The 26,026-nt window shown below is 36.5% G+C and overlaps 1 long non-coding RNA gene and 1 pseudogene across 1 annotated transcript in view; both read left to right on the top strand.

The window, feature by feature from the left end:
• Positions 1–26,026, top strand: part of LOC116280637 (uncharacterized) — a 459,686-nt gene that overhangs the window by 18,920 nt on the left and 414,740 nt on the right. The gene's annotated exons all lie outside the window — the stretch shown is intronic.
• LOC102532952 (elongation factor 1-alpha 1 pseudogene) lies at positions 8,262–9,989 on the top strand (annotated as a pseudogene).

Genomic DNA, 26,026 nt, shown 5'->3' with positions numbered 1-26,026 from the left:
TTATTTTTTGTCAACTAATTATTGCTATCTAATCACCCCACAGTTTGTGACTGGTGTCCACTTTGTAACACACCACAAATCCATTCTCTTCAAGATTCACAGATAATTTTGTCATAAATCTCTTTATATTTTCCTAATTTCTAGGCTAGTGAAGATAGAAACAAACATTCATTCAAGATGACATGACAACAAAAACTCCAGCTAATAAATCCCTAATTTACAAAAATAGCATATATAGCACCTTAACCAACAATACATTTATCATACTATGTCTGCAAAAAAAATCACACTCAGTGGAGAAATGGGGAGCAAAGAAAAGCTGGTATATAAATGCTGTAAAAATACAAATCGTTGATAAGTGATAATTACTGTGGCATTTTGTTGTGTTTATGATTAGATGTCATCAAGCAGATTCAGAAATGTCTGTTTTTTTTTTTATCAATATCCTGCATTCAAATACTGTAGTGAAAAAATATCCATGGTAATTACTTGGAGCCTGTAAGAAGCCCATTTTATTTTGAGTTATTTCACTTAACATTTAGATGTAATCAAGCTTGAGTCTGATCACTGTTTTAGTTCATGAGGTGTTGTTATATTAGAAGGCATTATATTCTTGGTGATATGAAGGTCCACTTGGTTCTTGACTAAATCTGTGAACTGGTTCTTGTTTAGCATGGTCATCGCACATTTTCATCTCTGCTGAGAATGTTCTTTCTCATGTTGTCCTGTTGGTCAACTCATGCTTTGTTGATAGAAAACTTAACTGTTTGTCTCAGGGAAGGTTTCCATCCTTCCCCCTTGCCCAGTTTCTGCTCAGTAGGGTGTGTTGTGTCATTGTTGTCCAGTTTTATTGAAATATAGTTGACATATAACATATCATTTTAAGGTGTATAATAATGATTTGATATATGTAATATTACAAAATGATTACCACAATAATTTCAGTTAACATCCATCACCTCACATAGCTACACATTTTTAATTATCTTGTGATGAGAACGTTTAAGACCTGATAGGCTAATCAGTCCCCATGTAACACTTGTGAATGGCAGTATTTACCTCACCTTATTTTGGTCCGGGCATCTTCCTGACTAGACTGCCTCCCCTACTAGACCGAATTCTTTGAAGACCAGAACTCTATCTTAGTCATCTTTTTTCTCCCCCAGTGCCCAGAACAATTTCTGGCATGCTACAAGGTAGATCATTAATACATCATTGTATCAAAAACAATGTAATTGCCATCCTAACAAAAAAAGATTGTTGTAATGCCTAGAAGTGATAAGGATATTTGCATCAGTAGGCATGACAGGATTAAACATCTTGAAGGGATCACAACAAATCCACTAGATAAATGTTGTTATATAATACTCTGTTTAAATCTTTAAGATTAAAAAAAAGAATTATTTTATTATTTAAAAAAATTCTCAAGGGGAGGTTATCCCTCAGTGATAGAGTGCATGCTTAGCATGCACGAGGTCCTGGTTTCAAACCCCAGTACCATCATATAAATAAATGAATAAATACCTAATTACCTTCCCCCTCAAATAATAAAAATTAAATTAAAAAAAATTCTCACTTGTTTAGAACTTATGTGACTTTTCTTCTCATATCAACTCTCTCTCTCTCTTTTTTGTGAATAAGAAGAAAATATCCTAGATGCATAGATAAGTGATGAAATCAATATAGCAAAATGTTAACAATTGTAGAATTATGGTGAGTATCTGGGTGTTTGGTGTGCAATTTGTTTTTTTGTATGTTTGACAACTTCCATAATAAAATGTAGGAAATATAAAAGAAAAAAAAGGAAGAAAGGAAGAAAACAGGTATCAATCCATAAGGGTATGGGGTATAGGTCTCACTGAATTCTTTAATATAATCAACTTTACTTAAAAAAAACAAGGACACATCCTGTAGGAATACTCTGAAAATTCCATCAAGCTTCCAAACCTGAGGAGTATTGCCAAGTTATGCACATCTTAAGATTTTTCTCTTACAAAGCCAAGAAATGTGAAACTTATTAGCAGTTCTCATGTGTGGTTTTATGAGGAAAAGGAAAATGCAGAAGTTAGTGTTCCTATGGCAATGAGGCTTCAGTTCTGACTCTGTTCCCAGCTTTGCAACCAGCGAGCCATGGCTGCGGATTCCTCACTCAACCAGACAGCTGGCGGAGCCTCCCAGGACCGAACAGTTGCTTTGACAAAAATCTTTGTTGGATCTGCCTTACTCTTTTCTTCTCTGTTAATTCTCACTTGTGTTAAAGAAAAACCCATGCTTATGAACGGATAACTTGGTAGATTTTTCATAGAGCTTGCTTTCCTTTCATATACGTATAACCCATCTCTCTCTTTCATTTTCTTGTGCTTGACTTATCAGTCAGCCTGCATTTTGTAGGCTTTTATCGTGTTCTGGAAAAAATGCCTGAAAACCAGTGCATCATCTCTGGAGCAGGAGCTGAGACTCTCTGATCGATGGCATTGCAATGAGGACACAAATCGGGCATATTAGGCACCTAAAGCTGTATGTACGGTGTTGGCGGATTAACAGTATGGTACCTTAGACTTCGGTTTTGGATCATTAGAGGCTGAATTTAGGTCACAGCAAAAGGTCTCTGACAGAAGAATGCTTCCCACTCACAAGCTGCCTCACTTTGGATTAAATTAAGATTTGATTCCCGGATCTGTAGAGAGAGCTTCACTAAAATCCATGTATCCAATTGTTTATGGAGAAAGAGTTATAAGAAGCAGGGAGAAAAAGGAGCAGGTTTAATTCTGTTTATGTTAAGTTTAATTAAAAGCAATAGTCCTCTCTCTCTCTCCACACCCCCTTCCCAGTTGTCAGGGGTTCAGGATAAGGGTTTTTTTCCTCTGAGAAAAACTTTTAAAATTAACATAAAGTCAAATAGCCTATTTTTTTGGTGTATATGTATGTGAGTTTTAACACATGCCTCTTGCGGGGAAGTGAAGAGCTGTGCTGACTGGGCTAAGGCCCCCTTTTCCGTCGTGCTTTGTCTTATTCATGTAGAGCAATCTCATGGCCTCGGAACCAGCACCTGCCCAGTTGATAGAAATAACTGGAGTTCTTAAGCTTCATTAGTAGAAGTAGAGCACCCAGTAAAGGGTGGGGGAGGGCAAACCTGTTCTGTTTGTGCTGCAGAATTCCTAGGGTATGCTGCCTGGTTTGGGGGCCGTGTTTTACAGGTGACATTTAACATGCTGAAGAAATATAGTCAGTTGAATAAGCTACTGAAATGAGAAACAGGTTAAAGAATTACATGTCGTTGACTTGCAAATGGAAGACTTGCAGCTGTGTGATTCTTGCCTTCAAATATCTCTCATGGATAATAAGATTTAGGTTTATTCTGTGTTACCCATAGGACAGCGATTCTTAAGTTTTGTGAGTTGTAGACACTTTTGTGCATCTGATGAACATGCTTTGGACGTTTGATGTGTGGACATTTGATGCAGAAAAATGTACTCACAATATATATACATATATTTTAGGAAGTTTAAGAACAATATGCACACACTTTTAGGGAACCCTCAGATGTACCTTCTTCCTAGAGGGTAGATATAGAAAGAGCAGAGTAGCAGCTTTTAATTTAGTAACAGTAGAACTTCCCAGTGATTTGAGGTCTCTGGAGCTGAAACTGGCTGCTTCATGAGTTAATCAGCACTCTATCAATGGGGAAGTTTAAGCATAAGCTGCGGGTTCCTTTGATGGTTATGTTGAGAAGGGGTCTTACAAATACGGTAGAGTTTTGGCTAGATGAACCGTAATTCCTTTAAAACCTTGAGAATCAATTAGATTCCATGAGTTTTATAGTAAAAGCCTCATATAACATGATGGGTCTATAAGGCATATGATAATCCTGTTCACAGACCCTGGCATTCATGTATGGCTTTATAGAGTATCTGATTTATTTTAGGACTTCTGCTTGATTTCCTCTTGGTCTGCCCCATAATTTTCATTAGCTCCATTTGGAGTTCTTTTTGGGTTTGACTCTATGGACCAGTATCAATATTCATTGCAGTAGTAAAGCTTTAAAAATGAGATATAAAATCATGGGTTAGTTATCAAATTCCCTTAGCTCATTAGCTCCTAAGGAATAGAAACTGGAGTTTTTTAGATAGATCTTGTAGAGAGACCTGCTCCATAGAGTTACCAAGGTCATTCTGTGACTCACTACCATCCTTTGCACAATCATATTTCAAGGAGCCTTTAAGCTAATAACTCAAATGGCTTTGTATTATTTTGCTGGAGGGAAGGAGGCAGGTGGAGAGAGAGAGAAGGAAAGAAATTGTGCTCACTTTTAGACAGAACCTCTTAATATTGACCTACTGTATTGCTGAACTAAAAGAACAGATTTAGTTTCTATTTTTCAGTCCTTGGGATTTTTTCTGACCCCAGAAGCAAAAGTGTTGCTTAATGGTAATTATGTTGCTTGGGGTTTCCAGATCAATTTGGGATAGAACCATATCTTTCTTGTCCAGACAAGGCACAGAGAAAGAATGAATAAGACCATCTCCCAGTAGGTAGAAACCTCATAACACATAGAAACTGAGAGATATATTGCTGTGGAAGCATTTGCTGTTACATCATTAACAAGGCTTCAGATGTATGACAAGTAGGTTTAATTTATCTTTTAAAAAATACTGATAAAATATATTGCTAAACCTTTTCATTCCCAAGAACTGGGGGTTACTTGAGAGATTTCTAAGAGTAGATTCTCCCACAAGAAAGCAACATGTTTCTCAAAATGCTGGCTATTTCTGGAAATTATCATAAAGGGTATTAGCGTCAGGAGATCAACATGTGGAATTTTGGATGTTGCAACCAGAGGACTAGCTAGAGGATGTCCAGAAAAGGGCACCTGAACTGAATCAAGAGAATGTGAGTGCTGCCATCTGAGGACAGTCTAAAAATATTTGCTCTCATCTGTCTGGCAATATGCATGCTAAAATGAAAAATGATTGATGCCTGTCAAATTATGAGAGTTATGTATAATTGAAACCAGACTTAAATGCAAATGAACGAACATATGTGAATGGGATTTAAATAGTTCCTGGCACATAGTAGGTGTTCAATAAATGTTAATTCCCGTCTTGTGAAAGCTTATTTGGAAGTTTAAAGAGGAAATTTTTAACACAAATAAAAAGAAATATAACTTGCTGCAGGTAGTAAACATATGAAATTTGGTACTGAAAGAGTTGGTGGTTTTGGTGGAAATGTAGAACTAGCCTCAAAATAGACTTGGATAAATCAAGACATGATAGATACATAGTGATTAGTTAAGGGAAATGAGTCTTTGTAGGCTGAAGGGACAATTTCTAACTTCAAAAAATAAGTTTGTTGTTTTTCTTATTATAAAAGACACATTTATTTAATATTTTTCAGAGAAATAGATGAACAAAACCCCCAAATCACTTATGATATCACCATTTAGTAATATCATTCAAAATTTTACATATATAGTTACAATACTTTTCCATGTAAATGAAGACACTTCATCAGGTGTACATAAATGATAAATTCTATTTCTCTTAACAAAATGAGCATCATTCATATTGTTAAAATTGTGTAAACACAGTTTTATGTGACTAATCTTCCAAAGTGAGAACAGTATCATATAAATCATGTAATCAATTGCCTATAGCTGGGCCTTGATAATTTCTCCAAGCTTTTGCTGTTAGAACCAGCATCTGTGCATCTGTCTTTGGGTATTTCTGAAAATATGTTACTAGGTTGAATTCCTAGAAGTGAAATTGCTTGGTCAAAGAGAATGAACATTTTTGAAACTCTTAATAGATATTGCCAAATGTCCTCTAGAAATATTATATTAGCAATGTGTATGTTCATCTTGGTTTATAAAATACTCATTTCTCAAACCCTCTCCCAATCTGGGCATATTAAAAAAACTTAACAAATTTATTTAAAAATATGTTATACTTGTAATTTACTTTGGTTACTAGTGAAATTAAATATGAAATATTTTGTGTTTTTCTTTTTTTTAAAATAGAGTTTATTCTTTTGGAGCAGTTTCAGGTTCACAACAGAATTGAGCAGAAAACACAGAGTTTGCACATAGCCCTCCCCACCCACACATATATATTCCCCTACCCTCAACATCCCTCATCACTGTGGCGTATTTGGTACAGTTGATGAACCAACATGGACACATTATTATCAACCAAAGTCCATAGTTTACATTAGGTTTCACTCTTGATGTTGTACATTCTATGGGTTTTGACAAATGCATAATGACATATAGCCACCACTACAGAATAATTTCATAGAGAATAATTTCATTGCCTTAAAAATCCCTTGTGCTCCATCTATTCATTCCTCCCTCCCTCCCTCTCCCCAAGCCCCTGGAAACTATGATCTTTTTATTGTTTCTGTAACTTTACCTTTCCCAGAATGTCATTTGGTTGGAATCGTACAGTTTTTAGCCTTTTCATACTGGCTTCTTTCATTTAGTAATATGTCTTTTAAGTTTCTTCTGTGTCTTTCATGGCTTGATAGATCATTTTTTTTTTACTGCACATATATTTTTAGATTTACGTATATGTATTGTTCATTGTTTCTAAGAACGTTTAGAGCTTAGCTTTTTAAACTTACATAGTTATCAAGGGAATAAAGCTAACCACAAACAAGAATTAACTCAAAAAGATACATACACCCTGCTATTAACAGCAACATTATTTATAATTGCCAAGATATGGAAGCATCCTAAGTGCACATCAACAGTTGAATAGATAATGGAGATGCAGTATATATATATATAAAATGGAATACAACTCACCCATAAAAGAGAAGGATATTTTGCTATTTGTGGCCCTTCATTCACTTTTTTTTTCACTTCAAAAAGCAGAATTTTATAAATGGCAGAGATGTTTCTATTACATCAAAAACAACAAAATACCTAGAAATAAACTTATTAAATATGAAATATTTTCAAATGCTTATTTTTGGGGGGAGATATGCCATCAATTTTATATACTTTCTCCAATGTTGTATTGATGTATTTGTCTTTTTCTTATTGATCTTAAAGATTTTTCAGCATTGTAGTGTAGTTGATAATTTTTCTTTTCTATGTTTGAGAATTCTCCTTCATTTGAGTTCTGGAAAGTTTTCTACTAAAGCCAAGAGGAGAGGATACTCTGCTTCCCAAGGTCATTTGCACTTATGGTATTCATGTGATCTAGTGCAGCCAATCAGCTGCATCCATCTGGGGCTTTAGATCGGGAGCTAGTGATGTAAAAAAGCAGTAATGTGGTAGTGGTAAGGTGGCAGCTCAAGTACTGTCAGCAGCTGCACCTAATGTCCCATGCTTAGCTTCATTGGTGGTGGTGTTTTCAACAGATGGAAACTGTGATATGATTTTGGTTGTAATTTTGGCTGCCTAGTCCCAGTTTATTCATTTAAAAATACCACTATTTTAAAATTCAGGTTTGTTATGGTGTTTACATACAGTAAGAAACAAATACATTGCTTGATGAGTTTTGTCAAATAGTATAGTTTCATAACCACCACCGCAATCAAGATACAGACTATTTTTCTTATTTATTGGCTATTTAACATGTGCCAGGCATGACATGTTTCATTTATGTTCTTTTATTTAAGTCACATCACAACTTAATGTTGTCGGTTTTATTGTCATTCCCATTTCACCAGTGAGAAAACAGATATAAAGTAACTTGCTCAAAACAATGATTCTGATTGGTGGTTGACTCAGGTTGTAAACTGAGGCAAGCATTTCTCCTACTCTGCGCTGCTTCCACACATCAAGGGATTGTTTAGTTGGTAAAATACTCATTACTGAGATGTCCAGTTAGATATATAATTTCTGCACATTATTGCTATTTCAAATCCCTAATATTCAGAAACATTACCTAAAAACGATAAAAATTCAACCACACATCTTTATTTTGGCATTTGTTACTGGGTTCTCTAGAAGTGATAATTTGGCATTCAGGGTTTTTGTATGATATTCATATCAGAAGTCATTAGGGGGTGAGGGTATAGCTAAGAGGTAGAATGTGTGCCTAGCAAGCATGAGGTCCTGGGTTCAATCCCCAGTACGTTGTTGGGGGAAGGTATAGCTCAGTGGAACAGTGCATGCTTAACATGCATGCACAAGGTCCTGAGTTCAATACCCTGACCCTCCATTAAAATAAACAAATAAACCTAATTACCTCCCTCTAAAACAAATAAAAAACAAAAAACGAAAATAAAACAAGCAGCTTTTTCACAATGGGTTTGCCGCCAGGACACAGGTGTCGTGAAAACCACCACTAAATCTAAGCCAAAAAGGGAAAGAAGACTCACATCAACATTGTGGTCATCGGACACGTAGATTCAGGCAAGTCTACCACCACCGGCCATCTGATCTACAAATGTGGTGGCATCAACAAGAGAACCATCGAAAAGTTCGAGAAGGAGGCTACCAAGATGGGAAAGGGCTCCTTCAAGTATACCTGGGTCTTGGACAAGCTGAAGGCAGAACGTGAGCATGGTATCACCATGATATCTCCCTGTGGAAATTCGAGACCAGCAAGTACTACGTGACCATTATTGATGCCCCAGGACACAGAGACTTCATCAAAAACATGATTACAGGCACATCTCAGGCTGACTGTGCTGTCCTGATTGTGGCTGCTGGTGTTGGTGAATTTGAAGCAGGTATCTCCAAGAATGGGCAGACTCCTGAGCATGCCCTTCTGGCTTACACTCTGGGTGTGAAACAACTAATCATTGGCATTAATAAGATGGATTCCACTGAGCCACCCTACAGCCAGAAGAGATACGAGGAAATTGTTAAGGAAGTCAGCACCTACGTTAAGAAAATTGGCTACAACCTTGACACCATAGCATTTGTGCCAATTTCTGGCTGGAATGGTGACAACATGCTGGAGCCGAGTGCTAACACGCCTGGTTCAAGGGATGGAAAGTCACCCATAAAGATGGCAATGCCAGTGGAACCATGCTGCTTGAGGCTCTGGATTGCATCCTGACACCAACTCAGCCAACTGACAAGCCCTTGCATCTGCCCCTCCAGGATGTCTACAAGATTGGTGGTACTGGTACTGTTCCTGTGAGTCGAGTGTAGACTGGTGTTCTCACACCTGGCATGGTGGTCAACTTTGCTCCTGTCAACGTTACAACTGAAGTCAAGTCTGTTGAGATGCACCATGAAGCTTTGAGTGAAGCCCTACCTGGGGACAATGTGGGCTTCAACGTCAAGAACGTGCCTGTCAAGGATGTTCATCGTGGCAGTGTGGCTGGTGACAGCAAAACTGATCCACCAATGGAAGCAGCTGGCTTCACAGCTCAAGTGATTATCTTGAACCATCCAGGCCAGATCAGTGCTGGATATGCACCTGTGCTGGACTGTCACACAGCTCACATTGCTTGCAAGTTTGCTGAACTGAAGGAGAAGATTGACCATCATTCTGGGAAAAAGCTGGAAGATGGCCCCAAGTTCTTGAAATCTGGTGATGCTGCCATTGTTGACATGGTTCCTGGCAAGCCCATGTGTGTTGAGAGCGTCTCTGACTATCCTCCTCTGAGCCATTTTGCTGTCTGTGACATGAGACAGACGGTTGCTGTGGGTGTCATCAAGGCAGTGGACAAGAAGGCAGCTGGAGCTGGCAAGGTCACCAAGTCCACCCAGAAAGCTCAGAAGGCTAAATGAATATTATCCCCAATACCTGCCACCTCAGTCTTAATCAGTGGTGGAAGAACGGTCTCAGAACTGTTTGTCTCAATTGGCCATTTAAGTTTAATAGTAAAAGGCTGGTTAATGGTAACAATGCATCGTAAAACCTTCAGAAGGAAAGGAGAATGTTTTGTGGACCATTTGTTTCTTTTGTGTGTGTGGCAGTTTTAAGTTATTAGTTTTTAAAATCAGTACTTTTTTAATGGAAACAACTTGACCAAAAATCTGTCACAGAATTTTGAAACCCATTAAAACAAAGTTTAATGAGAAAAAATAAATAAATAAAACAAGCAGAAAAAGAAGTCAATAGATATGTCAATATGAATTTATTGAATTCATTCAAGTGCATGGTAGATTACTGAGTGAAGAAAAGGTCTGAGTGGAGGAAAGTATGTGGCCTTAGTTCCCAATTTTATTGATGAGAAAGAAAAATATAGAAATTAATGGGTTAGGGCACAATAAAAGATTCTTTATGACCTAGGGTTAACAATGTGAAAGTTAAAAGAAATAAGTTATGGAAGAGTTATCAGGGAAAGTTCCATGGGTGAAGAATGGGTTTGAACAGGTGGATTGAACAAGGTGTAGATTTGAAGTCGTGGAGAGGAAGATGAAGTTATTTCTATGATAAGGTCAGGGGAGTGAGAATGAACTAGGCACATGTTGAGGACAGACACTAAAAGTTGGGCTGGAAGCTAGGATGAAATAAGGTTGCATAAACATATGTTGTAAAGGAATTTGTATGTCAGTAAGAGAAGTTTGGGCTTGATTCAGGGGGCATTGAGGCACCAGTGTATATTCATGAGCCAGAATGATAATTTAGGAATCATGATCTTTGTTCTCATAAAGCTAAATTACGATGTTGAACTATGAAGACACTTTAAACACCAGTGTTCCCCGTGGATTTATCCAAGAACCTCTTTGTTTTCTTTTTAACAGCCTGTTCCTTGGTAATATTTGTCACCTCTCTGTGCAGTCCTTTTTAAGAAGAGGGAAATAACTTGGAATAACTTTTAATGGAGAATTGTCCGTGAATATACTGAATCACTATGCTGTACACCTTGTAAATCAATTATACTTCAGTAAAAAAGAAAACAGATTATATGATTCTTTTCATTTAAAATTTTTGGCTGATGTATTAAAATTTTTGTTGTCATCACTATGCTGTGGAAGAAATATGGCCTTGTAGTCAACCCCATGATCTGAAAAAAATGAGGACAACACCTACCTACATATCCTATCAGGTTGTTTTCAAGTTGAAATGAAGTATTGTGCATGAGACTGAGTGTCTGCCACCTTGAAGGAGCTCAGTGTGTGTTGATTCTCTGAGACTGTCTTTATTCCATTGTATTTTCTTCTCTTTTCACCATTTCTTACGTCTACCAGTGATTGATAGTAGAAAACCAAACCAATGAGGAAATAGCAAGTAAATATCAATGAGAAACCTTAGAAACAGTTGATAATTTGTATGTTTCTTGTGTATATTGTATGTTTTATGAATATATTTGTACATGTGCTCTGCTCATTTTTATTTTATTTAATTTTAATTTTTATTTAATTTTTTAAAAAAACTTATTTTGAAGACATTTATTGTGGTACATTTTTTAATCATATGCCATTTAGTGGATTTCTTGAAGTTCTCTAAATACACATTTCTTGTAAGTTGAAGAAAGAAAGGCGAGCAGGGATCAGACTGTAAATGTGGATTTTCCTACATGTGAAAACCTCCTCCCCTCATCTTGAGGAGGAAGAAAAGTACACTTTTTACTGAATGTTTTGTTTTAAAATACATTGTTTGGAGTGCATTAACTGAAAATAACATTGTATTGGGCAATGAAGCTTGATGTAATAGTACTTCAATTGCTAAGTATTTAAACTTTCGTAGAAGCTGAAGTAGTCAGGCCAATAGTGATTAACTTCTCTGCTCTTCTGAGTGGGTCTTCAGGAGAAACAAGCTGATGAGAGCCAAGGCTCTACTTCTGATGCTATAGCCTTCGGGTAAACGTTTGAGGGAAGACTGGATCCTACTTTGCTGGATGAGTACGAGTTTCTAGGATGGAGGTATTATATGAGGATAAAACCCTTGTGAGGAGTCGGAGTATATGTCTGTTGAGATGGTGCTCATAGATGGCAATCTAACAAAACCAACACATCTCTCGGTAGCCACCTATTCCCAGAGGGAGAAGACCTGACTCTGCAGTGCCATGCCCTGAGACCTGGTGGTAGGTTAAGGTGCAACCTGACACCATCTTCACTCGTTCTGTTCCTTTTAGTTTTAGAATATTGTGTTGAGTGCTTAGCTATTTGGTACTTTTGAAGGAGATAAGGATGAGTTTTAATAAGCACTCTCCCTTGCCCAAATTTCTCTTTCTAACTTGAAGCCTTCTATACACAGTGATAGTCATAATTTCTTCTGGTAGATTGTTTCTGATTGGAATAAATATACCAATAACATATGATCACAAAGCTCATTATACACTACAATATATGAACAGGTTTAAGAGTTGTTTTAACTGAGGGACAAGATGCGTACGGAAGATGTAGATACTGAGCAGAGGGTTATACCAGAAACCACATTCTCAAATTGCATATGCCCAGGTTAAGAATTAAAAACACAGAATGTCCCTTGTAGTAAAAGAAAAATTCCTACACTTGAGGAACATGTAAATAATTACAAAGAGTAAGTAAGCAAAATTTTTAAGTGATTATCTTAAAGACCATGTCAAGGTTGTTAGGGTGGTGATAAAGAAATAAAAACATGGAAGTTTCCAAAATGGAGCAATAGGGAATGGATTGGCAATAGTATAGTGAGGATGCCCTGAGCGTCAATGCTTAGAACGCTGCATCCACAAGTTACTAAAACTAGCACTACTGTGGGAGCTTCGATACAGTTTTCAACCTTTCCATGTCTTGGCTTTGTCATCTGTAAAATGGGGATACTATTAATTGTAACTTTCCTCATAAGATCATTGTATGGATTAAAGGAGTTACCATAAATGTTAGTTGTATTATCTTTCATAGCTATCATTTCACTTGTTGGAATACTATTGGTATAGTTGATCTTTTCTTCTCTGGAATAATCATAGCTCTCAGAAACTTTAATTTTATGATAAACATTCACTTAAATCATACTAGAAGCCATATATTTTGATAAAAATGCACATTTGAAAAAGAAGCAGTAAGATAAAGAGTATACATGTTTTGTTATTTTGAAACAATTTGTTGGTTACATTTACCCTAAGGGAGGAGTGTTCTAGTCTCTATATTAAGTGAAATCATGTTAAAATACATAGGCTGGTAAAAGGAATTTACAGCTCTGGGATTTTTTTTTCCCCAAAAATAATTACCTGGGGGTGGGGAGGGGACTTATGCAAGGATGGCTTTATTACTTAAGTTTGCTTTTCTTCAGAATTATGCACCATGAGGGTGTGAGGCTGAGAGGCATCTACTTATATACTAGGTTTAAATGTTGATTAATCATAAAAGGCATACTTTTATAAGGGAGAAAATGCATTCAACATTTTCCCCTGAGTAAAGTGTGCAGAAAACCTGCTTAAATGGAGCATATAATTTTTAATGACTCAGGCCTTTAGTCCTTGGAAATGAACCAAGTATGATAAATAAGATGAAAGCTGGTGAATATTGAATGTCTTGTCATCACATCATAAGATCTGAAATCACCTGAGGGTGTGTATCAAGAGTAGTATCTTGAAAGGATTAGCTGACTTTGAAGAGTGTGGAATAAATTGAAAAAAGTTGATTGTCATCAATTAATCCAAAAATCTCTTCCTGAAATTTGAGAGATACTGACATGATAATCAAAAATAGGGTAAGACTGTCAGGGTTCAGTTTCTCATATAAATTATTTTGGGATCAGTTTCCTTTGACTTATACAGTATTGACAAGAAAATATGTTTCTACTTTCCACCTTTCTTTGGCTAACTTTTGACCTTTGATTTTTCAAATATCTTATAGTCTACACATAGGTAGGTTGCTCTTATTTTTGTTCTTATTTCACGGACTATTCTTAGGAGAAAATGTTCACTAGTTAGTGCAGGAGAAAAGCACGATTTGTACATCATTCAAAAATAAATGAATGCATTCATTCTTTAATTTAGTCAGATACACTAATTTAAAACTATATTAAACCTGTCCCTGAAGATCACAAAGAAGAGATAATTTGGAAAATTAAAGAATTAGGTAAATTAGAAAAGCTTACGATGAACAGATAACTAGAAAAAAAATTAAATATGCTGTGTACACAACTGATTTTACTATAGCACCAGTGGATCATCAATGCAAAAAACCTATACCCATGGAGTTCAGTCTACTTTTGTTTTGAAGGGCACTCAGGGTCTTAGGATTCTCCCAAATTAAACAACATAGATAGATCAACAAGCAGAGGACATTTACATATACAGAAAAAAATGGAAAATTGTGATTGACCAGGCTGATCTTGTGAAATAGTTCTGATTTATAATAATTAGAGCAGCAATTTTCAGTTTTGGGGTTGAGACAGCATCATTAGCTAATCAAAGATTCACTGAAACTCTCAACATACTATAAAATTATTAAAATTATGAAAAGTTAAAGAACAAAACAAAAAATAAGGACTCAAAACTACAAAAAGATTCAGAATCACAGAGCTAGGCACTAAAGGTATTATAGTAACTATCAAATATAAAACTATAAAGGTCAAGAAAATAGACATTTGACAAATCTAAATTAGATCTGTTGAGATGAGAGATGAGAATTGAGAGAAGTCAAAAAGTGTAGACAATTTTAGTGTTTATGAAAAGGCTCAAAGTTCACAATATAGAAGAAATATGAGTTCATCTTGATAAAATAGACTTGAGAATGTGAATATATGTTGATTAAATGAATTTCACAAAAATTCCTTCATCCTAAAATCATTCTCAAGAATATGTTACTATTTTTAGTAGAGAGAAGCAAAGGAAAGGGGACTCTTTATTGCAAATGCAAGCCAATTTTGTGCTCATACTTTGGGAGAAACTTTGGCCACATTTATAAAATATAAAATTAGTCCACACAGATTTTCTGATTTACATAAGAATACACTCACAATCACACACAAAAATAAAATGCAGATATAGTGTGTGTGTGCTAATATTTTTTCCTAACATAAAACCAAAATTCTGAGCTTTAAAATGGTAATTAAAAAGAAATTAAAAAATTTATCAACTCTGTATAATACTGCCTACCATTGAAAGCTTCTTATTCTACCTTAGGAATTGACTTCACAGATGCAGTTTCCTTATCTATGAAATGGGTATAAAAATCTTCACTTTATATTGTTGAGTGTGGATTAAGTAAGGAAATATATAGGAAGCACTTAGGACAATACCAGCCATATAGTACATCTTTTACAAAAAGTAAATATTAGTAAATAAATTATTAAGAGAATTGGGGAATTGAATGCTTATACTACTAGCAGTGCTCTTATGGGTGATACTGAGTGATAAACATACTAAAGACTTTACAAAGGTAGAGCTGAATATGAAAAATTCATATTTTTAACTTGATAAATTGGCCTTATCCAAATAAATACAACTGTTAGCTAAAATTTCCATTGTGTATGGCTAATTTCCTGGGTTAGTTGACAAGATACTTGTTTTGGCCATTCTATATGGTGCTTTCTACTCTACTGAAAGGGATTAGGAAGTCTATTATATACTTTTCAATTGTATGTTGTACAACATATCATTTTCTTAAAATATGTGAAAATAATTGACCTCTCAAAGGTCAATTATTAAATGTCCTATTATTTGTAGTGGATTAAGTATGGATCCAGGATCACTGGAAACTCTATGTACATCAAAGATAGATAAAGACATAATGAGATTAAAAGTTTTGTTTTCTAGAAATCCACATTTTTTTAGATCTGTCTAGGAAATCAGCTGAATATGCATGAAACTGTGTTATCATCTGGTTTACATTTTTCCATCTGGTCCAAAGAATGGTGTCTGTCCAATCTCTTGCTAAAGCAAATAAACTAATTTGTTATTCTCCATATCTACTAGTTTAGTAATTCTATTAAATTGGAAACTTGGCTAGTTGGATATCCATTCATTCATTTATTCATTCATTCAATTATAACTTCTAAAGATAGACAATAATGTTTTATTAGTGAATCCATGTTGACATTTGATGATCACCATTTTCTAAGTGCTTACAAGGTATCAGTTCTGTCAGTGTTCTATAATTTTGCTAGCCCCCAATTTTCAGAATTCAACATTACCGTTTAAACTTCAATAATGTTTTCTTTGTTTTGTTTTTAATCGTATGAGCAGACTATTCCATCCCATAAGCAAGCAAGTATGAAGACTAAGCATTAAAAATGTGGCTAGAATTTGGCATAAATTATGTTATTATCATTGTTGTTATTATTGTTGTTACTCTATACGTCCAATTTCAAGCACCCACAAGAGTAGTCCTTCAGCTGTCTGTTCAGCTTCTCTATACTTTTTTGCCTCTAGTGGTGGTGCAGGTTTGGGGCCAGGAGAAATTCTGGGCTGACTGTAATTGTCTAGGGAGTGAGAGTAGGGTAAGGATTTGGAGTAGGGTACAAATTGATGGGATTGTCACCATTGAGGTGGCCAGGGAAGTGGGGTAAAGTCCCATGTCAAGAGGACAAAAGATGAGGGAGGTAGAGTAAGATCTGAGAGTCCGGGGTCCCACATGTAAGAGAGGAGGTAGTACTATTGAAACAGGAAGGGGTAGGTTGGTATCTTTGCTCAAAGTCCAGATATACCATTTATAACTGAATCAGGACAGTGATGTCAGCTGAACAGTTTTAACATCCAACAGTTTACATGCCTTGGTCTTGAGCAGCTTCAGCCTGAACTTATTTCCCAGGACAAGAGGAGGTTAGACTTTAGGGAAGGAGAGACTAACAATACATCTTCTTCAACTTAACAGTGGCAATATGTCCTTATAGACCTATCATAAGCTGAAAATACCATTAAGTCAAAAATGCATTTACTACATACACCTAACTAAGTGAACATCACAGCTGAGCCTAGCCTACCTTAAAAGGGCTCAAAACAATTTCATCAGCCTACAGTTGGGCAAAATCATCTAATGCAAAGCCTATTTCATAATAAAGTGTTGAATATCTCATGTAACTTACTGGATACTATACTGAAAGCAAAAGGGAATGGTTGTCTGGGTACAGAATGCTGGTAAATATATCAGTTGTTCACTCTTGTGATCGTGTGGCTGGCTGGGAGCTGTGGCTGCTGCTTTGTGAGAGTGTCGTACTATGTACTGCCACCTGGGAAAAGATCAAAAATCATAATTTAAAGTGCAGTTTCTCCTGAAGGCGCACTGCTTTGGCACGATCCTAACTGAAGTCAAAAAATCGTAGGTGGAACCATCCTAAGTCAGGATTGTCTTTATATCTTTTCTAATTCAGAACTGAACCCCCTGTCCCAAGCAACTCCCACTCAGGCACACAGCAGTCTCTCAAACACTGGCTTATAGAGGCTGGAACTTCTTTACACTGAAAGCAAAATGGTAGAGAAAAAGGCTTTAAAATGCAAATAAACAGAAATGAATAACTAATTTGTTTTTATTTTAACACATAGGAGATAGATAAGAAAGCCAAAAGGTTTCTGGAACTCTGTCCCAACTGTGATTTCTCTCTCGACTATGGGCAGATTTTCTAAAACTAAGAGGTTTATTGAGGTATAATTTGCATATAATAAAATTCTCAATGGGTTTGATTTTTTGACGAGGCACAACACTTCTTCAACCATTTTATTAGACAGTTGTACAAAGACCACTCAGGCTGCACCACAAATCATTGATGAAATTCAGCTTCCCACACCAGGGTTGTCTATGTTGGAATGGAAGCAGCAGCATATCAGTGGCACAGGTGGAATCCGGAGACTAGCTAATTCCACTGTATTCCTGTTACTTTTGACACTGCCAGAAAATGTAACCTCTCATGCCTCCCAATCCCAGTGCTGTTTGCTCTGGGCCTTCTAACCCCCGTTTCCTTGCGCTCTACAAACTTTCCTTCCAACTGCGGGTCCCATTCCACTGTAAATAACTCCCATGTCTTCAATGCTGATGTTAGTCATAATGGAGCTGAAATGTGCATGTTTTGCCTACTGACGAGTTTAGAGAGTCACTTAGACATATGCGCAGTATTACAAGCATGCATTCATCCTCTGCATGGTCCCTCAACTTCCACACTCTCTAAAATGTTCTTCCCTGATAGCGTGTAAGCTCTATGAGGGCGCAGACTTTTGTTTATTCACTAATGTGGACCAAGTAACCAAGATGGTGCCTCTCACAGAGTACGTTCAATAACTATTAGTTGAATGATGTATTCTTCAACAAACATATGGTTATATGGTTAAGATAACAAGGAATGATTATAAAATTCTCTTTCTCTCATGGAAGGAAAATGGAATTTACATTCTAACGCGTATGTGAGTGTTGGAAAAGGCAAAACTTACCAGACAATAAAAATGTAAACAAATAGAGTTTCAGAATGTCATTGTACTATGGGGAAAATAAATCAAGCTAAGGAAATAGAAAGTGACTGGTAGAGGGTGTTTGGGTTATTTTAGATGGAGTGATCAGAGCAGTCCTCTTTTGGAAGACAAATTTGGGCAAAGTATTGAGTGATGTGAAGATTTTGGACATGAAACGATTTGGGAGTAGGCAAGAGTAACTGAAAGGAGAAAGGTCCTGAGACGGGAACATGTTTTGTGCATTTGAGGGAGAGAGGGGTGGAAAGACGATGTCAGGGAGATGAGCCACATTGTGTGGGTCTTAGAGGTTATGCTAAGGATTTTGAATTTTATTTAAATATGATTTGGAAGCCATGGGAGAGTTTGGAACAGGAAAATCACATGATCTCATTTATAGGATTAAAAGATCACTGAGTAAAAGGCCATTTGGTGAAGAGACCAGCAAGGAGGCTATTGTAGCATCAAGTGAAGGATAATGGTGGATTAAACTGGGATGGTAGCAGTGGAGTGGAACTCAGTTTCTGGATATATTACGAAAGTAAGGTTTTTGTTGGTGAATTCAATGTGAGCAAGGGCAAGAGAGGAATTAAGGAGGAGCCCTAGGTTCCTCAGCTGAGCTGGGAAAATCCCCTTTACCATAAGTGTTTCCTCAGGGAAGAGAGTGAGCTGATGCATTTCAGGAAAATATTTATTCTGGTTTCCTGAAGACTCAAAAGAAAACAGTTACTATTATTTTTTTAAATAGTCTACATTTTTTTCTTTTAATATTTTTTATTTTGAAAAATGTCAAACAAGAAGATGAAAAAATAGTACAATGGACAACTACATACCCTTCACTTACATCCATTAATTGTTAATAATTGATAACATTTGGTATCTCTCTCTCTCCATATATAAACACACAAACACACACAATTTTCCCTCTGATGCATTTGAAAGTATGTTGCAGACAGGAGACTGCCCCCTAATATTTCAGCACATATTTACTGAGAACAAGGAAACTCTCTTACACAAACACAAACCAGAGGCATTTAACATTGATACAATGCTATTAATCTAATATGCAGCCCATTTTGAAATTTTCTCAGTTGTCCAATTGATGTTTTTTTTTTAAATCCTTGAGTCAATCAAGGGTCATTCATTGTCTGAAGTTATATTTCTTTTGTCTTCTTTAATCTGGAGAAGGGATTGGCAAATGTGTTCTGTGAAGGTGCAGGTAAATATTTTAGGCTTTGTGAGCCACACATAGTCTCTGTTGTAACAACTTAGCTCTGCTATTGCAGTGTAAAAAGAGCCGTGGACAACCTGATGAGTGTGGCTGTGCACCAATAAAACTTCATTTACAGAGTATGAAATTTGAATTTCATGGTTCATGAAATATTATTCTTCTTTTGATTTTTTCCCACAACAATTAAAAAATATAACCACAGTCTGCTCGTGAGTTGTACAAAAACCAGAAGCAGGCTGGGTTTGTCCATTGGCCTATAGCTTGCCAATCACTAATCTAAAACAATCTTCTCGTCTTTTTATTATCTTTAATGACATTGACTTTTTTGAAAAGTCCATGCCTGTTGTCTTGTTGAATGTCAAAATCAGATTATTCTATTTCTTCACCGTTAAGTACACAGGTTAGTTAGTTTTGCAAGAACACGCATAGGTGCTGTTTATCTTTATCAGTGCATCACACATTTCATCCTATTACTTGGGATGCTCCCTTCCTTTCTTTAATTTAGTTTTGTGAGTATAAAATGGGATGTTCTTATTGATCTGACCATGTCCATTTACAGAGTGCCTATAAACACTAGAATTTATACTGACAAACCAAAGGTTTCCCAATAGAAAAACAATTATATGGAAAGATGATCGATCACTATGAACCTTGTGCATTGTTGATGGGAGTAATGTAGTAAGAGGAAAATGTCTGCAAATGAATGAAGAGTTTTACGTCATTCCTCCTTGTACTTTATTTTATTATTTTTTTAAATCATGTGTGGAAAATGAGGCCAGTCACATTCCTCTGCTCCTGGTATGCTATTATCTTTCATCCCTGCAAGGCCCTTCTCATTTTATTTCTTCTTTTTATTTTCATTTTCCCTCTCTCCCCAAAATAGCAACCCACTCTGTTGCATTTGAATATATGTGTATCTGAGAAATATAGAATGTTGCTTGTATTTGTATGTTTTAAATTTATATAAGTGACAGTATATTACATTCTCATTCTTTTTCTGACTTTCTTATTCTGCACTATATTTTTAAGATGTGCATATTGTTCTGTGTCCTTCTGCTCTAAGCATAATATTCCATAGACACATCTACCATACTTTATTTATTTCCCTAGCAAAGTGCAGCTGAGTTGCTTCCAACTTCCTTTTACCACAAACGATGCTGTGATGAGCACAGTCATACACCCCTCCTTATGCACATATTTCTTCAGGGCATGTACTTAGGAGAAGGATGCTGGGTCCCAGGGTATACCCTTCCCCCAGCACACTGGGCACTGCTGGCAGATGGGCCCTGTTGCTCTTCATGCCTGTCAGTGATCCACAAGAGTCCTATTTCTCCAGCTTCTCACTAACATTTCTAATTTTCTGCCAGAGTCGTGGGTATAAAGCGACGCCTCACGTTTTAATTTGCATCTATGTGAAAGCTACAGTAGTTGTTCATCTCTTCCTATAATTATTTTTCAATTGGGTACTCTTGGGTTTCTCATTTTTACTTGTTGATGAAAGAGTTCCTTCTATCTTCTAAATATAAATTGATAGTCATTTTTGAAGTGTTTATTTTATAAAATTAAGTGGGAATTAAAGAGAGAGAAGGAAGGTGGGAGAGAACAAATATAGCAGAACATTAACTGTTAGTGAATCCATTTGGAGTTTACATGGATTTCATCCTGCCATTTTTTCTACTGTATGTTTGAAAAAAACCTATATTAAAAATTTGGGGTTTTTCTTTACATCAGTGGAGCTCTCAGAGGCTATGATGTTAACTTGTGGAGCTTAAATATCTAAAGTATTTATACATTAATTTACCCATTGAAGAGATAGTTATTGATAAGCCACCATGAGACAGATACACTTCTGAGTAGTGGTGATATGGTGGTGAATGAGGCAAAGGCCCTACTTCTAAGGAAGTGAATTTTAAGTGAAGTGAAGGGGGATAGTCAATAAATAAGAAAACCAGTAAAGGAAAAAAGATAGTCTTTTTTTTGTTGTTGTTGTAGAGGGGAGGTAATTAGCTTTTTTTTCTTTTAATGGAGGTACTGGGGATTGAACCCAGGACCTCATGCATGCTAAGCCTGCACTCTGCCACTGAGCTATACCCACCCCAAGGAAAAAGATAATTTCATATAGTAACATATACTCTGAAAAAAATAAAATAGGCTGTATGATAGTGGCTGGGGAGGTCGGATGTACTTTGGTTGTGAAACCAGTGGACTGAGTGAATAAAGAATTTTTAGATTAAAGATAGAGTGGGGTGATAGAAGATTGTGGACTCTGGAATCAGACAAATCTGGGTTCAAACTCTGGTCTCTTCACTAGATAAGAACTCAGACAGACTTGGATTTAGACCCTATTTCTTTCTGTGGCAAGTAATAGATTCTTGATAAATATTCTCTTGCTCATGTTTTATTAATCACTGAAGAGAACAGTGGACCCCCCGGTAGGAGGGGTGAAATTGAGGGAGGAAAGTGAGCAATAAATCAGAAAAAGGAAGAGGAAGAGAGGAATCAGGCGGAAACAGAAAGACAGAGGGACAGGGAGGGAGCGGAGAAAGGGGCTGGGGCTCAGTGAGGGGATGAGTGGAATTTATTATGTAAAGTGGAGTTCTCTCAAATGAAGGATGATTCAGAATTGGTGCCACAGTTAAACATAGACTGAGCAGACAGACCCTTTCTTGGGGGGCTGTTTGAGTTCATGAGACAATATTAACATTAGCTCTTTTCCCTGTCCGGCTTTTTAAGGTTGTTGACTGACCTTGCATAATGTCAGGCTAACGTGAGTGTAAACCCTCAGAGATGTGTGGGGGTAGATTTGAATAAAGGTGGGCCAATCAGGGGCGAATAGGCCATGGTTATTAGTGAGCTTGAGAAAAGGGCCAGAGCTGTTATTCAGAGAAATGTCTGGCAACCTTTCCATTCTATCCTTTGATTTTAAGAGGTTTTCAAGTTTAGTTCTTAGAATTCACAACAGGTTGGAAACTGGCAGCTGTTTCTTAGACCAGATGCAGTTTTCATTAAAAGACATTTTGATTGAAAATGGTTCTCCTCAAGAGCAGCTAAAGAAGGGGTGTGGGGAAAAGAATTATCTCGGCATTATGCTGTAGATTTTTTTTCAAATTAAGAAAATATTCCAATTCATAATGATATGAGTTAGAAAATTAATGTCCTATGGCTCCACAGCTATATTGTAGGAACTCACGCATGGCAAGAAAGTCAAGAGGGGTTTAGGAGGACCCAGAATTAGTTCCTATAGGTATATGCAGATATAGGAAATCAGAAACAGAGAAGCTAAATCAAAATTAGGTAATGAATATCAGAGATCAGAGATTTCTGATACCCTTTTTAATTCTTGTCATAGGAAAAGGAAAGTAGCTGGCTAAAATTTTAGGGAGAAATTAAGAGAAACCAGAAGTTCCAGAGTTCAGTCTACATAGCACAGCACTTGGCATATAGTAATATGTGTTGAATAAATTAATGAACAGATCAGAGGCACCAGAATTAACAGAGTGCACTCTCTTTCCACAGTGACATGCAAATATTAATTTGGCTCATCTAGGATCTGCTTGTCCCAGAGACAGCATCCCAGTTTTTCTCTGGTGAACCACTCCCCACGCCACCACTCTCTACTCGTGTTTCTGCTGACCTACTTCCTGCTACAGGGTGACACCTGACTCAGACCAGAGCCAGCAGTGTAATTTACAACCATGGCTTCAGTGCTTGGTTCAGAGAAAGGCCCAAATCTTCCAATCAGGGCTAACCTAGGGATTTTTGCCTGAAATGGCAGGGAAAAAGTTACATTCTATCCTCTGAGGTGGCTGGGAGTATAGAATGTAAGCTTGAAGCTGCCAGTAGTCCTGTGGACACCTGAAAAGAAGAACCTGCCTGAGCACTGGACCAACATAGATAAAGCAGAGGAAAAGAACCTGAACCCATTCTAGTAACATCATCTGAACCCTTGCCTTCTATTGTGCCTTTGCCTAAAATACTAGACTTTAAAATGTGTAAGCCAAACAATTCCTGGTTTCTTTAAACCAATTCGAATTTTCTGACATTTTAACAAATCAATTAATTACTTAACAAAATCAGCTAGGTAATTTCTATACAATTACTATTGGAGAAAATTACATCTCTTAGCTGTGAGTGATTAGAGGCAGAAGGAGTCTCAACAAATATCCAGAATATTGTTTTATTTTGTGCTAGACAGTAGGTAAAACATAATACAATAATTCATATTTCAGAAGATGGATAATCTGGACTTATACTTTATTTACATCTATAAGGATTTGTTATTTTATGTTTCTAATATGCTACCACACTGAGTGAAAACTAGATATATGAAAGTCCTCTCATGATCTTTCTTTGTACAGGGAAAATAAAAATTTCAGCATAAATTTCAGTCTACTTTTGGACTATATGCTATACAAATTGATTCCAATTTAGTTTTGGGAATACAGTGTAGAATAAGTATGAATCTTAAATAATAGGATGTATCTCCTTACAATGTTTGTGTGATTTGTATACACTGCAATGTTCACCCAACTCTTAAGTATCCACATACTTAAAGCTAACTTGTTAAGATGCTTGAAGGCAGGACACTGTTTTGTCAAATACTAACTTGTTGATCAGTCATTTAATAGAATGGTCCAGAATATAAAAATAAGTAAAACGAAGACTTTGATTAGCCAAACCAAGGATTGGAAAATTCATGCAATAACTCTCATATATAATTTATACCAGTCTAAATTATTTCATCCAAGAATATATGGTATGAGTGATACAGTTTGTACATAGAGAAACCTGTAGGAAAATGCCGCCTGTTTGGACATTGTGGCAGACAGATAATGACTCACTAAAGATGTCCGTGTCCTACTCCCCAGAAACTTTGAATATGTTACCTTAAATGGCAAAAGGGACTTTGACAATGTGATTAAGGTTAAGGACCTTGAAATGGCAACATTATTCTGGATTATCTGGGTGGGTCCAACCTAATCACGTAGTTCCTTGGAAGTGGAGAGACTTTGCTAAGTGTGGTCAGAAGGAGACTAAGGAAGAGCTGTTAGAGAGATGAAACGTTGCTGGCTTTGAAGGTGGAGGAGGGATGCCAACAGCCAAGAAACTGGGGTGGCTTCTAGAAATTGAAAAGAAAAGGAAAGGGATCTGCCCAAGACCCTCTAGAAAGGATTGTAGCCCTGCTGACACCTTGATTTTACCCCAGTGAGACCTATGTTAGACTCCCAATCTACAGAACTGTAAGATAATCCATCTGCATTGTTTTACATCATTATATTTGTGGTAATTTGTTTCAGTGAAGTGGGAAACTAATACAGCCATTAACACTTTTTGTCAGGCCAGAACTGCATTCAACCATACACTTTGCAGTCTCACTGTGGCCCAAACTATGTAGTGGAAATATCTGCCTCTTTATACATACATGTATAGATGAGGTCATAGTTCCCCTGCTGATACATTTCCCTGAACAACAAACAAAAAGAACATGAAAATAAGAGGTAGCATAAACCTAAGACCATAATCTGGTTTTGACTGACCAACTTGGTTGATTTTTCTGGAGTCCCAAAGCAGTCGGGGTCCATGTTTCTTTTCGTAATTGACCAAAGTGTCTTACGTATAGTCCAAAGAATTAGTGGTAGAACCCATGTTGCAGAATCTAAGTAAGAAAAGTAGCGCCTTAAAAATGCAATTGGGAAATATTCATTACCAGAGATCAGACTGCCTAGATACCAGGATAAGTATAATAGATCTGCTGAAGAAGTAAATTGCATCAAAGTATGTTTTAATGGCAATGAGAATTGAGGAGCTAATAGAATCTTGACAAGATCTTAGAAGTCATTGAGTCCAGTGATTCTCAAACTTGACCATAAACAACTTTGGGGAGCTTTTTAAAAATAGATTCCTTGATTTCACCTCAGGTTTATCAAATTAGATTTTCTAATGGTATTCTTGATATTCTGTATTTTAAAAAGAGTTCCTTAGGTGATTCTGCTGTGAATGACAAGTACTTGTGGTCCACTGCTAAGTCTAACTGTCTACTTAAAACATTAATTCATCTTACAGCTACATCAAGTAATTCAGCAAACATTTGTGGATATCAAGGTAAATAAGTCAGAATTTATTATCCTGCCAATTTACCAGCCTAGTGATTTTTTTAGGTATAGAAGGAATTCAGAATTCAGTGAAGAAGACAGCTTGTAATGCAGTGCAAAGTGTTAACTTAGACGTAAGTAAGGAGTTAGAGCCAGGAGAAATAGCATATAATGCAGCCTACTAAATGGAATAATAAAGAGAATTAACAAATTCCCTTTTTAAACTCTCCTAATCATAAGAGACATACTCACCTTATGGCAACCATTCTATTCTTGGACAACTACAAATTTGAAAATATTTCTTTTACATTAGTGAAAAATATCTCCATATAGCTTGTAACCAAGGGTTTTAATCCTATTTATTATAGCCACATGAAGTGAGATGAATAAATGAGATATAAGTGGCTCAGTGCCAGACTCAGACAACTCATCTGGGAAATCTTCTTAGGTCCGTCCAGCGCTAGATCAGGCACGTCTCTTGTGTCCT

This window comes from Vicugna pacos, chromosome 5 (genome assembly GCF_048564905.1).
Source record: "Vicugna pacos chromosome 5, VicPac4, whole genome shotgun sequence".
Lineage (NCBI taxonomy): Eukaryota > Metazoa > Chordata > Mammalia > Artiodactyla > Camelidae > Vicugna > Vicugna pacos.
The sequence above is the reverse complement of the archived record's forward strand: the minus strand, read 5'-3'. Positions and strand labels throughout refer to the sequence as shown.